Genomic DNA, 15,825 nt, shown 5'->3' with positions numbered 1-15,825 from the left:
ATTTGCCCGGGCCTGGGGACTGGCCCGGTAGGCGTTTTCCCTGCATTGGAAATGTGTGTCCCTGAGGAGCTTGATTTAACAAAAGACGACAATTTCTTCTGAAATGGCCCTGTTTTCCACAATGGTAACAGAATTGCCTCCTGGGTGTAGTGTTTAAAACCATTCCCCTGTGTTATTATTAGGGAGATTTCCAGATTTGCAATCTTTTGCCCAGTGGCGACCTCTTTTGCATTTTGGGCAGAGACCAGGCTTTGGGCGGCGCTTTTTCCCCCGTGGGGGTAGAAAGGCTTTGTTCCCTTACTAACTGCAAAAGTTTTGCACTGGATCCAGGTTTGCTGAAGATCATAAACATTTCTGCAGGCATATAAAAATTCATTTAAGTCAGCCTTGTCCGGCAAAGGGGCCAATATCAATTTTGCAGGCTGAATTTGCATTATGATAAGCCAAACTTTTTTCTAAATATTTTCTAACCTGCTTATCTTTGACTTGTATTTTCTTTTTCTTTTTTTTTTTTTTTTTTTAAAATATGGAACGCTTCACGAATTTGCGTGTCATCCTTGCGCAGGGGCCATGCTAATCTTCTCTGTATCGTTCCAATTTTAGTATATGTGCTGCCGAAGCAAGCACTTGACTTGTATTTTCAAAGCATCTTTGAGTTTAGCTACAAAGTTGATATATGGCTTATGGGGACCTTGGGTAATTCTTAAAAAGGTTCCTGCACCTGTGCTGTTCATATCAAGTTTTTCCCATGCGGATACTGCAATATCTTTAATTATGTTTAAGATTTTCTTAGGTAAAGCAGCTTGTGCCTGAATATCTGCATATTGATTTTCTGCCATTAATAATTCATACGATAGAGTGACCCCTGCCACTCGTTTTTTTTGTTCCATCCGGGCTATATAATTTGGATTTCACACCCTCCGCATAGAACATTTCCCATTTCGTTCGCTGTTTAGATGGCAAGCATATTTCAGCTAGTTTTTGAAATTCATGCAGTGTCCAAAGTGATTTTCGACACCAAAGTTTTAGCGTCTTCAGACAGTATGGAGAGGTTGGCCCAAATTCCTTACATGTTTTCTTAAACCGTTCCATGTCTTCTATTTCAAGGGGTTTGTAAATGGTTCTATATACTGTTTGTAACGGAACTGAGGCCGGATTAGGCAGAAGTACTTTGCACCGGGCTCTGAGCCCTGTCATGTGGAGCACTAGCCTGTGATTCGTTATCTGAGCCAGCACTATTTTTGTGATTCCTTCTGTGTACAGAATCCGGACTCACTTGTGGAGCTTAGCACCGGGGGTTGGTCATCAGTGTTAATATTTTGATTTGGGTTCTGAGTTTCTAAATTATGTTTCCGAGTAGATTTTTTGTTGGGAAAAATGCCTATATTTTTGATGGTGGTGCTAGATTCATCAAGCCTGCACTTTGGCCTGGAGTTACATTGGATAGATTTCCTTATTTTTCCAGGCTGGTCTTAGCCTCACTTTTCCCACACTTTTTCCTTCCGAAATACCAGCCAATACCTATGCAAGCCATTAAACAATATTAGCAACCACAGAGATTCCACAAACTATGGCTAATGGAGCCAACACAGGCGAGGCAAATATTTGAGTATCATTGTCATTTGAACTAAGACCACAACCATCCAAAGCAATGAATTTACCTATCATTCAGCCTATTGTTTTAAATAGTATGGAAATATCCACTTGACAAACGCCAAACAAAGAATTTGTAACAAGGTGGCACAATCAACACGGCTGACCAGAGAAAGCCATCCAAGGATTTTCAGAGGGGCAAATTTCCAATAAAGCGTTTCACTTACAGTTATTGAGGGTCCAGGTCCCTGTTCGCGAGCGCCATTTGCAAGGTTTCTTCGCCGTTATCTTGGCTGGGTATTTGTTGAATCCAAGAACAGTCCCCAGAATGAGAAATTACTTCCCATCCCCTTGTCCCCTTTCGGGGGGAAGACCATGGTAATATTTATCCGCAGCAAGTAATAATCCACACAGACAAGAACGTAGGGTTTAAAAGATCGGGCAAGGAGAGCCAGAGAATCCTCCTGCAGCCAGCAGCTTTTCACAGAATAACCCCTCACTCCTGTCCCTCAAGCTATTATTGCCAACTCACAGCACCCCACCTGGAAGGGTTAGGTGGGGCAAAAGTCACAGAACAATCCTAAGGAAACACTTTTATATACAATTCCAAGAATCATCTTATGGAAACTTTTTCATATGCTACAGCTCACCTCCTTTTCTTCAAAGCCTCCTGGTGTTCAGGGGACCATGTGATGCCAGCAATTGAACCCGGGTCATCTGCATGCAAGACAAGCACCCTACCTGCTGTGCTATTGATTTTGCCACCTGCTGGTTTTATTATTTGGAGTTGGAGGTGAGTTTGGGGCCACACCCGAATTACTCCTGGATCTGTGCTCAGGAGTGACCCTGGTAGTACTCAGTACCATATGCAGTGCCAGGGAAAGAACCGGGATTAGCCACATTCGAGGCAAGTGTTTTACTCCTGTGTCATTTCTCACCCAGTCACGGACATGAAGTGGAGGTTTTACAGATGTGGATGCAGAAGAAGGTCAATGGAGGTTGGGCAGATGGGAGGAGGCCTCACAGACCAGAAAACAAACTGCCTTAGCCAATTTTTGTTGTTGTTGTGTTGTTGTTTTGTTTGTTTGTGTTTTGGGTCATACCTGCTGCGCTCAGGGGTTTACTCCTAGCTCATGTGCTCAGAAATTGCTTCTGGCAGGCATGGAAGACCATATGGGGATGCTGGATTCGAACCACCGTGTCCTGAATTGGCTGCATGCAAGGCAATGCCCTACCGCTAAGCTGTCTCTCCAGCCTCTTAGCCAATGTTTAGATCTTGAAAATTCTGTGACCACTTTTGCAATCAGGAATTTATCTCTCTTGTATAGAGGCATAACACAGGACAGGCCTGGTGCCAGGGAAGGGGGCTGTATCCTTGAGCAGCTGAGATTCTCCCAAAGGCCCTGGTCAGCTGAGGGCCAATATAATAACTCATGCCCTACTGTTGAATTTGTGAATTATGATAAAAAAAAAAGAGCAAAAAAACACAAACTAAGCACACTCGAATAGCTTTGCTTGTTTGCTTGTTTGTTTGTGAGCCACATCAGACAGTGCTTAGAGGTTACTCCTGGCTCTGTGCTCAGAAATTGCTCCTAGCAGGTTTGGGAGGGAGCATATGGGAATTATGGTGATCGAATCAAGGTCTGTCCTGGGTGGTTGTATAGAAGGCAAATGCCCTATTGCTATGCTATCGCTCCTGTCTCTGACTAGAATAGTTTTTAAAGCAGAAGTAAGGGTGGTGTGTGGTGGTGTGTGTGTGTGTGTGTGTGTGTGTGTGTGAGTGTGTGGTGTGTGTGTTAGAGAGGGAGAGAGAGAGAGGTGGGGTAAGGTGGGGGATATATAATATTAGTGCTTATTTGCCTGCATTGAATTCATCTTCAGTCTCCAGCATCACATTTTGTCTCCCAAGCATTGTCCAAAGATTACTGCTGAGCACTGCTGAATGTGGCTCCCAAAACAATCCCCCTCCAACCTAGTTAAACAACATTAAAAAATGACTATGATAGAGGGGCCAAAGTGATAGGGTAGAGTTAGGGCATTTGCCTTGTATACTGTTAACCTGAGTTCTATCCCCAGCATCCTATTTGATCCCCCAAGTACTGTCAGCAGCAATTTTTGAGCACAGAGCCAGGGGCACCCTTGAGCACTGCCAGGTATGTCCCTTCAAAAGAAAATTTGTTGCTATTAATTACTGAAGTAATATCATCAATAAGAACCCTTTCTAAAGTTTGACTCATTCATTCACAGCATGTCTGTGAATGGTCCTAGCTGATGAGCGATAGTGACGACCTAGACTGAAGGACAGAAGGTTGGACTGGGCCTTCAACATATCCTCAGATAAAAGAACAAGAGATTATGGTCTGAACAGAGGCCCTGAAATTTTTGATTAGTGTATCAGTGGTATAACTCAGTGGTAGAGCACTGGTGTCCAAAAGTGTGCTAAGAGTGGGTCTTGGCAGATGTATATTTTGAGACTGGCAACAGTCCCACCTATAATTCCTCGGACCACAAGCAATTTCTGGCTGCACCACAGCCAAGTGTGTGTGAGCATCACAAAAAAGGGGGTGTGACCCCAAAACGCACTTCAACTTAAAAATCTGTGGTATGTTCTCCAGCTTGAGGTTTGCTTGCATCTCTACCTGGGGTACATAATTGCTTTCTTTTATTCTGTAGAGGAACTCACCACTGGTTCCCTCCCCACTCACCCCTCTGAAGAAACCCATGTTCTCTTTTTTCTTTTTCTTTTTGTGTTGCTTTGGTTTTGGGTACATATATGGCACTGCTCAGGGGCTTACCTCCTCACTTTGTTGCTCAGGGATTTCTTCTGGTGAGGCTTGAGGAACCATATAGGATGCCAGGAATTGAGTCTAAGTTGGCCACATGCAGATGCCCTTCCCACTATATATCACTCCAACACCCCATATTGTCTCTTAAATGAGTAAATCTCTCTCTCTCTCCCTCTCTCTCTCTCTCTCTCTCTCTCTCTCTCTCTCTCTCTCCCTTTTCATATTTCTCCAAATAAAACTATTTTGCATGACTACATTGGAGAAACTGTCATGGCTACCCTCAGCGAATGAGTGTGAGCAGCACAGTGATGTGAGGGGCCACGACAGTCATATTTGTTGTGTTTTGGTTTTGAGGTCACACCCACCTATGAATTTTTGATTAAAGAACAATATTTGGGTAAAAAGTCATTATTTGTTTTTATAGGACTTTTAAGATTCGAAATAGACACTATGTTAAAGAGCAAAGGGCATCGTCTGGTATAGATCAACATCTCAGTTATAGTCTAGTTCTTCTTATTTAGTTAAGTAGGTGGAAAGAGGGACAGTGGCAATGGGGGTCTTGTAGCTTCTGTCTACTCAAAACCCTTGGTGGTGTTGGTAGATTATCTTTGGCATTTAACTAAAAGGAATCCTGTTTATGTGACTCAAACCAACAAGTAAGTATTGTGCCTTGACCTGGTGAGAAAGTCAGGGCTGAATGAGGTCCGCAACATTGGTATCAGTCCATTATAAATAAAGTTGAGACATGGCTGCTATTGACTCTTCTCCAGAGAATCTGTTCTTTAAACATCTTTGCTGAGTAGTTCCTCTACTACGTACTATTTTATTTGGACTAGTTTAGACTGTGCTCTTTAGCATAAAACCTTAGAGAATTTTTGGTTTTGTTTGAGCCTAGTTTTGGGGGCCATACCGAGCAATTCTAATTGAGTCTGGCTAGGTGCTTGAGGGTTGCTTCCAGTAATGTTCAGGGTGCTAGAGATCAAACCTAGACCTTGTGCATACATAGCATGTGCTCAGCCTTTTAATTATCTCTCTAGCTTTATAATGAATATTTTAAGAAAATGTCTAACATGTATATGGCCATGTATTTCACTAAGAACCATTTTCTAATAACTTTACAGAGGGTTATACTGACTGAAATAGCTTCCTTTTACATAAACAATAATTTATATCTGTATTTTAGTTCTTTACTATTTTACTGCATAAAAGTCTGTACAGGGAGGCCAGAGAGATAGCACAGAGGTAGGGCATTTGCCTTGCATGCAGAAGGATGGTGGTTCGAATCCAGGCATCCCATATGGTGCCCAAAGCCTGCCAGAAACGATTTCTTAGCATAGAGCCAGGATGTAACCCCTGAGTACTGCCAGGGTGTGACCCAAACAAACAAAAACAAACAAACAAAAAGTCCTGTACAGGGCTGGAGAGATAGCATGGAGGTAGGGCATAGTGCCTTGTATGCAGAAGGATGTGGTTCGAATCCTGGCATCTCATATAGTTCCCGAAGCCTGCCAGGAGCTATTTCTTTCTTTCTTTCTTTTTTACTATTTAAAGAAAAGACATCATATAGTTGACACATTGACCATAATACATTTGTTACAGGAAGAACAAAGGCAGTTTTTAAAAAAATAGAAAGAAAAACTAAAGAGATTAAAGAGAAAGGAAACAAGGAAAAGTTCAGTAGCAAGTATATATTGAAAATTATTGAATCATCGATGAACTCATTAAAACCCTAGCTAAAGATTTAGTAAGCTCTTTTTTTTTTTAAGGATAAGAGTTAAAGAAATACAGTAAGAATGGTATTAGAATGGGCGATTGTTGTTGTTTGCATAGGCCCAGCAAAATATGGGGGAAATGGAACGGGAAAATCCTTGGCTTAAAGTCATGAGTGATTTTTGAGCATAGAGCCAGGAGTCCACCCCTGAGTACTGCCAGGTGTGACCCAAAAATCCAACCCCCTCTATAAAAAAAGTCTGTACAGCAAACCCCATGAACCACTGGTTGCAAAAGGAGACATATTAAGTGTAACTCACTCTCTTTCAAGGACTTTATAGAGGCTTTATTCTCTGGATGTCTCTGCTTAAAAGACTAAAATGATTCTTCAAACTGGAGATTGTGGGCTGAATTTATAATACAGTGGGTAGGGCACTTGCCTTACACCGACAACCCAAGTTCAAATTCTAACATTTCATAGGGTCCCTTGAGCACTGTAAAGAGTAATTCTGACTGTAGAGACAAGAGTAAATAACATGATATTTGCTAAAGGTTTTCTTTTTCTTTCTTTTCTTTCTTTTTTTTTTTTTTTTTTTGGTTTTTGGCCACACCCGGTGGTGCTCAGGGGTTTACTCCTGGCTGTCTGCTCAGAAATCACTCCTGGCAGCACGGGGGACCATAATGGGACAACGGGATTCGAACCAACCACCTTAGGTCCTGGATTGGCTGCTTGCAAGGCAAACGCCACTGTGCTATCTCTCCGGGCCTGCTAAAGGTTTTCTAAGAAAATTATAATTCTATTATATATACAAATATAGATACAAATTATTATATATACCTACACTTGACTGGCTTGGGGTTTACTTCTGGTAATCAGGATCACTCTAGGTGGGGTTTGAGAGACCATCTGGGGTGACTGGGATAGAACTCAGGTTAATCTTTTTTTTGGGGGGGGGGTCAGACCCAGTAGCCCTCAGGGGTTCCTACTGGCTCTACGCTCAGAAATCGCTCCTGGCAGGCTCCGGGGACCATATGGGATGCCAGGATTCAAACTACCATCCTTCTGCATGCAAGGCAAATGCCTTACCTCCATGCTCTCTCTCAGGCCCAAATTACAAATCTTTCACAGTAGTATTTAAGGCACATAGTGACAATGAATGAGGGGCATTCCCACCACTAGTGTTGTTCTCCCTCCACCCCTGCTCCCAGCATGCATCCCATATCTTCCTTCTTTACCCCCCACCTTAATGCTAGTGCAACTGTTTCCCACTTGTACAGCTTGTTGTAGATTGGGTATCGCTTCTACTGTCATTGACTTTGCATTTATTGTTCAAGTTTGATCATTTTTTATTTCCACCAAATGATCATACAACTGTCTGGTCTTGGTACCATCCATTTTCCCCCCTCAAAATATGAGGCTGTTCAGGGTGGTTCCAATGATGTGGTTCTGTTGGAGATATCAGAAAAGATATGGAGAAGAAAAGAAAATGGGAGAAGAAAAGAAAAAAAAAAACAAAAAATATAAACAAACAATAAAAGACAAAACAAAAAAGAGAAAAACTAGGAGGAGTCTGTTGGGTGTTATAAATATCCATTTAGAAGGAGGGGAAAAAAGAAGAAAAAGGTAACAAAACAAACAAACAAAAAAAGAAAATAGAGAAACAAAAAAACAATAAGACATAATAACAAAAGTACAAAAAGAATAAACCAAAACCCCAAACGATCAACTATGCATAAACAAAAACAAACAAATAAACAGAAAACAACAACAAAAAACCCAGACCAGCAACTATTTAACAAGGGTTGTGTTTTCTTCTTCTTCTTCTTCTTCTTCTTCTTCTTCTTCTTCTTCTTCTTCTTCTTCTTCTTCTTCTTCTTCTTCTTCTTCTTCTTCTTTTTTTTTTTTTTTTTTGGCCACACCCAGTGACGCTCAGGGGTTACTCCTGGCTATGCACTCAGAAGTCGCTCCTGGCTTGGGGGACCATATGGGACGCCGGGGGATCGAACTGCGGTCCGTCCTAGGCTAGCGCAGGCAAGGCAGGCACCTTACCTCTAGCGCCACCACCCGGCCCCTCCTCCTCTTCTTCTTCTTCTTCTTCTTCTTCTTCTTCTTCTTCTTCTTCTTCTTCTTCTTCTTCTTCTTCTTCTTCTTCTTCTCTTCTTCTTCTTCTTCTTCTTCTTCTTCTCTTCTTCTTCTTCTTCTTCTTCTTCTTCTCCTCCTTCTCCTCCTCCTCTTCCTCCTCCTCCTACTTTTCCTCCACCTCCTCCTTCTTTTTCTCCTCCTCCTCCTTTTCCTCCTCCTCCTCCTCCTTCTTTTGTATAGGCACTGTAAATATTAGGGAAATTAGAACGGGAATTCCCTTGGCTGAAGAGATACGGGTGTGCGTGTCAATCTTATATAAGGCAAGCACCTACCTCCTGCACTATCTTTCCAGACACAAGATATTTACATCTAATTGTATATATGATATTATATATAGTTAGTGTTATATTTACAGTGGTTGCCAGGACAATAAAAACTTTAGTTAAAGTGATATTTTTCTTGTAGAACATGAAATCTGGAGGCTTTGTCTAAACTTCCTAAGAATGTCAGCTGGAGTGATAGTACATTTGCCTTGTATTCAGCTGTCCCTGAACCTCACGTGGTCACCCAAGCACTACTCAGAGGGAACATTGGGTATAGAGCCAGAAATATTCCTGAGCATTGCCAGGTGTGCCCACAAAACAAATAACAAAACAAGACGGAAAAAAAAAAGAATCTCCAAGAAATATGTTGTGATCAAGTGTTTATGAGTATTAGGGATAGTCAGACTCTAGTTCTCAAGAACTATATACTAATGGACCTAAATGTCTTGAAAAAGTGTGCATAGGAGGATCACAGTTTACATTACACATCGTGGGCTGAGTGTTTGCTTTGAATGCTGCAGTCATTAATTTGATTCCCTGGCATCACGGGAGCCCTGTTGCAGCCCTGGATAACTCTCAAGCATCTCTGGGTAACTAGACTGTTCTCCAGCATCTCTGGACCTAAGTAGCACCTCACCCTCATCCCTTGCATTGACTGCAGGCTCAGAGTACCAAGAATTGCTGGGTGGGGGACAGGCTTCCTGACCACTACTTACAATGTCCCCCACAAAAAATATGAAGGGAGTTTTGGGGCCAACACTCAGAGCTTACTCCTGGCTCTGCTCAGGGGTCATTCCTAGCAGGGATTGTGGGGCTTGGGTCAGCTATGTAAAAGGGAATTCTCTTCTTTAAATTTGAATTATCATGAATAAAAAAGTTATTCATGAATTGAGTTTCACGTGTACAATGTTCTAACACCTAGTCTCTTCACCAGTATCTGCTTCCCGCAATCATTGTCCCCAGTTTTCCTCTGCCCCTCAGCCAGCCTCTATGGCATGCAGTTTTTTCCCCTTTTCCTTTTAGGCACTATGGTTTTACAATAACATTACTGATAGGGGTATCATGGCATATCACTTTACCACCTTCCAGAACTCCATCCTGCTCCAGAGTGACCACTTCCCTCTTTCATTTTCATAAGGTCCCTTTTCAGATCTATCCCACCCACATCTAACTTACTCTTAGTGGTAAGCTTCCTACTAAGGTCCAATTCTCCTGCTCCTGAGTTATTCCCCTAGAATTCTTAAATTCTTTGCATAGGAACCTGCTCTCCTTCTGATTGATATCACCAGGCAACCTCTCATTCCTCAGAAATCTCATGCCAGAGAGGTACTTGCCTTGCACATAACTACCTCAGGTTCAATCCTCAGCACAAATGCCAGAATTCCATATGGTCATCCCAGCACTGCCAGGAGTGATTCCTGAATTCAAAGCCTTCCCTTTTTATTTATTTATTTATTTTGGTTTTTGGGCCACACCCGGTAATGCTCAGGGGTTACTCCTGGCTATGTGCTCAAAAGTTGCCTCCTGCTTGGGGGACCATATGGTACACCGGGGGATCGAACCTCGGTCCGTCCAAGGCTAGCGCAGGCAAGGCAGGGCACCTTACCTTTAGCGCCACCCCGCCCCGGCCCCCCCTTTTTATTTTTTTATTTTTGTTTTTGGGCCACACCTCAATGGCGCTAAGGGGTTACTCCTGCTCTGCACTCAACAGAAATCACTCCTGGCACGTTTGGAGGATCATATAGGGATGCTGGGGATCGAACTTGGTCAGCCCATGTGCAAGGCAAACTCCCTACCCACTATGTTATGGCGCCAGGCCCCTCTTTTTTTTTTTTTTTTTCCAGCCTTTGGTTTGCACTACTATCAATGAAGCGGTACAATCATGTCACATTATCTCTTTTCAGCACCCAGTTCTTTTTTGTTTTTGGTTCTGGGCCATACCTGGTGATGCTCAGGGGTTACTCCTGGCTATACACTCAAAAATCGCCTCTCGCTAGGGGGACCATATGGGATGCTGGGGGACTGAACCACAGTTTGTCCTAGGTTATGTGGGCATAAAGGGCAAACACCCTATTGACCTGTGCCACTGCGCCAGCACCCAGCATCCAGTTCTTGTCCAGAGTAATCAGTTCCAGCTATCACTTTCACAGTAGACCCTTCTTTACTCTGCATTTTATTTTTCTCATATCCCTCAGATGAGTGAACTTCTTCTTCTTCTTCTTCTTCTTCTTCTTCTTCTTCTTCTTCTTCTTCTTCTTCTTCTTCTTCTTCTTCTCCTCTTCCTCCTCCTCCTCCTCCTCCTCCTCTCCTCCTCCTCCCCTCCTCCTCCTCCTCCTCCTCCTCATCCCCTCCTCCTCCTCCTCTCCTCCTCTTCTTCTTCTTCTTCTCTTCTTCTCTTCTTTCTTCTTCTTCTTCTTCTTCTTCTTCTTCTTCTTCTCTTCTTCTTTTCTCTTCTTCTTCTTCTTCTTCTTCTTCTTCTACCAACCTGAGTTCTATCCCTACCCACTAATCAAACCCTCACCGGAGTGATTCCTAAGTGCAAACCAAGAGTAACTCCTGAGCATCAGCAGGTGTGGCCCAAAAACCAAAAAAAAAAAAAAAAAAGTCATTCGCTCAGAGATGAGGTGTTATTCAATGTGGTTTTGACTTGTATTTCCCTAGTAATAAGAACTGATGGTCATCTTTTTATGTGCCCATTGGCTATCTGTATACCCTCTCTGGAGAACTGTATATATATATATATATATATATATATATATATATATATATATATATGCTTTTGGGTCACACCTGCCAGCTCTCAGGAGTTACTCCTGGCTCTACTCTCAGAAATCACTCCTGGCAGGCTCAGGGGACAATATGGGATGCTGGGATTTGAACCACCATCCTACTGCATGCAAAGCAAACGCTCTACCTCCATGCTATCTCTCTGGCCCCTGGAGAACTGTTTAATCAGGTACTCTACCCATTTTTTGAGGGGTGCCTCCAAAGCTCAGAGGACTTACATATCACTTTGGCCACATGGTTCAGTGCTGGGACCTAGCGATGCAATGTTGTTTAGACTTTGGCATGCCAGAGCTACCTAGCAGTGTTGGGGGCTGGAAGGGATTCAATTCTAGGTCTTGTGTATGTCAGGTTTGTGGTCCAGCAAACTTACAAGTCCCTTTGTCTTTTTTAAAATCTGGTTGTTTGGGAACCTGAGAGATAATACTCAGGTAGGCAACTGGCCTTGTATGGTGCAGACCCAGGTTGGATCACCAGCATCTCATACGGTCTCCATTTTCCCACCCTCAGAATGATTCCTGAGTCAGGAGTAAATCTTGAACATTATTGGGTATAGCCCCCAAGCCACAGAGAAATAAGTAAAAATAAAATCAGATCAGGTTGTTTGAGTTTTGTTGTTGAATAAAATGTTGTGTCTTAATTTGGGTTACAGTTTAACAAATCTGAAAGCCATGAACTCAAGCAGCTCTAATCCTGCTAGAACTGCTCAGATTCGCACATGACCAGCCTTACTCCTCTCCTGCAGTACTAACCTTTGAATATTTCCAGACAGGAATGTCACCAGTGTTCTCAGAGTGGAGGCAAAACCCAAATGTAACAGTAGAGCAAAATCCCAAGAGCTGAGAGAATAGTCCTCAGAGATTGGGTTGCTTTTCAGCTTTTATGAGGTATAAACAGACTTGACCCTGGTGTGGCTGTGCCCAGTTATTTCAAGAATGCACAAAACATTCTGGAGCCTTTTCATAGCCCTGGCTGGTGGCACTGATTTTCCTTACTCTCCTCAGAATCACTTCCTACAACAGGTAGAAAATGACTGTTTCCTTCCTTTTATATGTGGACCTCGTTGTGTTAAGGGTTCAGGATCTCACACATAGTTCCTCACATTTTTTTTCCCATGGGAAAAGCTATTTATTACATCTATTGGAGATTTGAATTTTAATGATAAACATAGTTAATTTTTTCTTTATTAAAAGTAAGATAGTTTTATTTAGGGGATATGAGGGGAGAGAGAGAGAGAGAAACTGAGAGAGAGAGATTTTCTAAAGAAGAGAGGAGAGCTGAGAGTAACCCATAAAGTAAAAGAAAGGAACATCTCAGGATAAGATGATATGACATCAGAATGGGGATCTAGTGTCTAGATAATTTCTTTAGGTAATATCTACAGGAATGCTTTCAGAATATTCCCTAGGGAGGCAAATATTAAAAATGTCTGACTTAAAAAATGGAGATAGCTTCCCAATTCTTACCACAGACTGTGTTCTTTACACTGACTGTATAGAAAGAGGAGGTACAGTAAATGCACCCCATATACACCTCAACCCAGACCCTTTGCCTAGTCTGTATTGTGAATTGGGGGACAAAAAAAAGAGACATGCTTGGCACCCCTCCATTTTGTAATGCAAACCACAATGATAAAAAGAAAAGAGAGAGGAGAGAGAGAGAGAGAGAGAGAGAGAGAGAGAGAGAGAGAGAGAGAGAAGTAAAATGGATGGGTGGGAGGGAAGAGCATCAGGAAGAGTGAGAAGGAAACTGTTGACACTGGAGGCAGGAAATGCAAGCTGGTGAAGATTGTTGCACATTGAATGACTGTACCTCAATTATGAACGTTATTTGTAAAAAATTAAAACATAGTATGAACAACCTTATAAACATAGTGCTTACAAAAAACAAACAAACAAACAAAAAAATAACAGGGGGCTGGAGAGGTAGCATGGATAGCAAGGTGTTTGCCTTGCATGCAGAAGGTCGACGGTTCGAATCCCAGCATTCCATATGGTCCCCTGAGCCTGCCAGGAGTGACTTCTGAGCATGAGCCAGGAGTAACCCCTGAGTCCTGCCAGGTGTGACCCAAAATCCAAAATAACAAAAACAAAAACAAAAATCCCAAAGTCAGTGCTGGAGACATAGCACAGCGATAGGGCTTTTGCCTTGCATGTAGCTTGAATCCCGGCACCCCATATTGTCCCTGAGCCAGACAGGAACAGTTTCTGAATGCAGAGCCAGGAGTAATCCCTGAGCACTGCTGGGTGTGACCAAAACAAAACAAACCAAACAAACAAACAAAAAATTAAAACCCAAAGTGTGTGAAATGGATCATCTAGGAACAAGTATCACAGAAACCTGCACTGCATGCAGCTTACCCTGGCTCGAATCCCAGCACCATATAAGATCTTACAAGCATGGCCTGGAGTCACTCCTGAGCACTGAGGGAATAGCCAATGCCCAACACCCACTTCCCAATATTTAAAAATATTTTTTTCATATCCTTGAGGATAATAATGACCTTTACTCTTTGCATGGTTTTCTGTGTTCTTCCTAATTCATTTGCAAACTGTCCCCCATAACTGAAGCTATGGCAGTAATCTTAGCCTGTGACTTTCCCTTGTAACTTTCCCTGCAGGGCTTTCAAATCTTGGGGTCTCTATGCCAGGTACACAGCATTTCCCAGAATCCCCTTCCACCTAGAAATAGAGCATTTCCCAAATCACTGGGCAGCTTCTCAGCCCACAATGTCCTTCCTTCTTCTTGGGCTGCTTCCTATGTGGGTGAAGAACATCCATCGATAGTTTTCTGAATAAAAAATTGTAGGTGAGGAATAAAGTGTTGGCAATCAAAAAAAAAATGGAGATAAGGGCTGGAGAGATAGTACAGTGAGTAGAGCCCTTTCCTGAATTTCATCTCCAGCGTCCCATATGGTTCCCTAAGCACCACCAGGAGTAATTTCTGATATCAGAGCCAGGAAATCCCTCTGAGCACCACCAGGGGTGGACAACCCAAGACAAACTCCTCCCCCCAAAATGGAGACGATTTTGATTAAGGTTAAGCTTGAAGTTATTTTACTTGTTGATTAGATTTATTAGTATTCTAAAGATGTAACTAGTCCAACAGCAATTAAATGACTCTTTTGGTTTCTGTTTCTCTCAGTTTTGGGGCCATTTCTGGTGTGTTCAGGACTTGTTTATGGCTATACAGTCAAAGTTCACAACTAGAGGGTTCAGGAACCATATGTGGTGCCAGGGATCAGATCACCACAGGAATAGGTCAGTTATGTGCAAGGTGAGTGTTCTGCCCACTGCTCCATCACTTCGGTGACATGCTCTATCCTATTTTTGTAAAAATATTGCTCAGGAGACTGAAGAAATGGTACCGTGGGTAAGGTGCTTGTCTTGCATGTGGCAGACTTGGGTTTTATCCCTGACATCTCATGTGGGCCCCAAACACTGTCAGAAATGATTCCTGAGTGTAGGGCCAGGATTAACCCCAGAACATTGCCAAGTGTGGCACTCCCACAAAAAAAAAGAAAGAGACAAAGAAAAAAAGAAAGAGCGAGAAAGAAAGAAGAAAGAAAGAAAGAGAAGAAAGAAAGAAAGAAAGAAAGAAAGAAAGAAAGAAAGAAAGAAAGAAAGAAAGAAAGAAAGAAAGAAAAAGAAAAAAAGAAGAAAGAAACAAAGAAAGAAAAAGAAAGAAAGGAAGAAAGGAAGGAAGAAGAAAGAAAGAGAGAGAAAGAAAGAAAGAAGGAAAGAAAGAAGAAGAAAGAAAAACAGAAAGAGAAGAAAAGAAAAAAGTTTTGCTTAGTAAAAAATTAACAGAGGCTGAGAGAGTACATACAGTGACCCAAACCTATTTGACCCTCGGCACCATATGGTCTCTTGAGCACTACTGTAGAGCTCACAGAGCCCCCCAAATCCCCTCCCCAATGGTGGGAGGGACTGAGGAAGCCAAACTTCCTTACTTCTGAGGAACCCCAAGATTAGGTCAGAGAGCTAAACACTCTCCCATGCACCCATGCACTCTCCTGATGATGTCACAGCTTGCTAGGGTCCAGTTTTCTCACACCTTGAAAGTCCATAGATGTTTTAATTATCTTGGTTAGATGTATATTACTGCTTAGCAACGATTTTCTCTAATCTATAGGGCGTTGCTCCAATTGTCTTCTTGTTTCCAATGTTGCTCTGAGAAACTGTTAGTTTTCTCAATCTTTTCAATGTAACCTGTGCTTGCTTTCCTTGCACCCAAAGCAGTTACAAAAGTTAAAACAGTTACTTGCTGGTAGAAAAAAAATTATCCAGGGAGATAGACTTAGCAGGGAAATGCCAAATGATGAATATAGGAACTAAGTTCTCAAGGAAAGGGCAAGGCTTGCTATCTGTTACTTGTGAAACCTGATTTCCAGAGGGAAAAGGGCCCGCTGCAGAAAGGTCATCAGAAGACTGGGTCCTGGTCTGGTCTCCTACCTCTCAGGATCAACCCAATTCTTGTTCATCCAATTATATAACCTGAAAAGGTTTAGCATTAAATATAGAAACGATGAGCTAAATGAAACTCA

General features: G+C 42.3%; 2 non-coding genes across 2 annotated transcripts; one reads left to right on the top strand and one right to left on the bottom strand.

Annotated features, from left to right (window-relative positions):
* Positions 1-520: 520 nt before the first annotated feature.
* On the bottom strand, positions 521-627 carry LOC126016880 (U6 spliceosomal RNA). The gene has a single exon (XR_007498565.1). It is a non-coding gene; the product is annotated as a U6 spliceosomal RNA (small nuclear RNA).
* A 12,101-nt stretch (positions 628-12,728) lies between these two features.
* LOC126016540 (small nucleolar RNA SNORA51) lies at positions 12,729-12,861 on the top strand. The gene has a single exon (XR_007498334.1). It is a non-coding gene; the product is annotated as a small nucleolar RNA SNORA51 (small nucleolar RNA).
* Positions 12,862-15,825: the final 2,964 nt, after the last annotated feature.

The sequence above is a fragment of the Suncus etruscus genome, chromosome 8, assembly GCF_024139225.1.
Source record: "Suncus etruscus isolate mSunEtr1 chromosome 8, mSunEtr1.pri.cur, whole genome shotgun sequence".
Lineage (NCBI taxonomy): Eukaryota > Metazoa > Chordata > Mammalia > Eulipotyphla > Soricidae > Suncus > Suncus etruscus.
The sequence above is the reverse complement of the archived record's forward strand: the minus strand, read 5'-3'. Positions and strand labels throughout refer to the sequence as shown.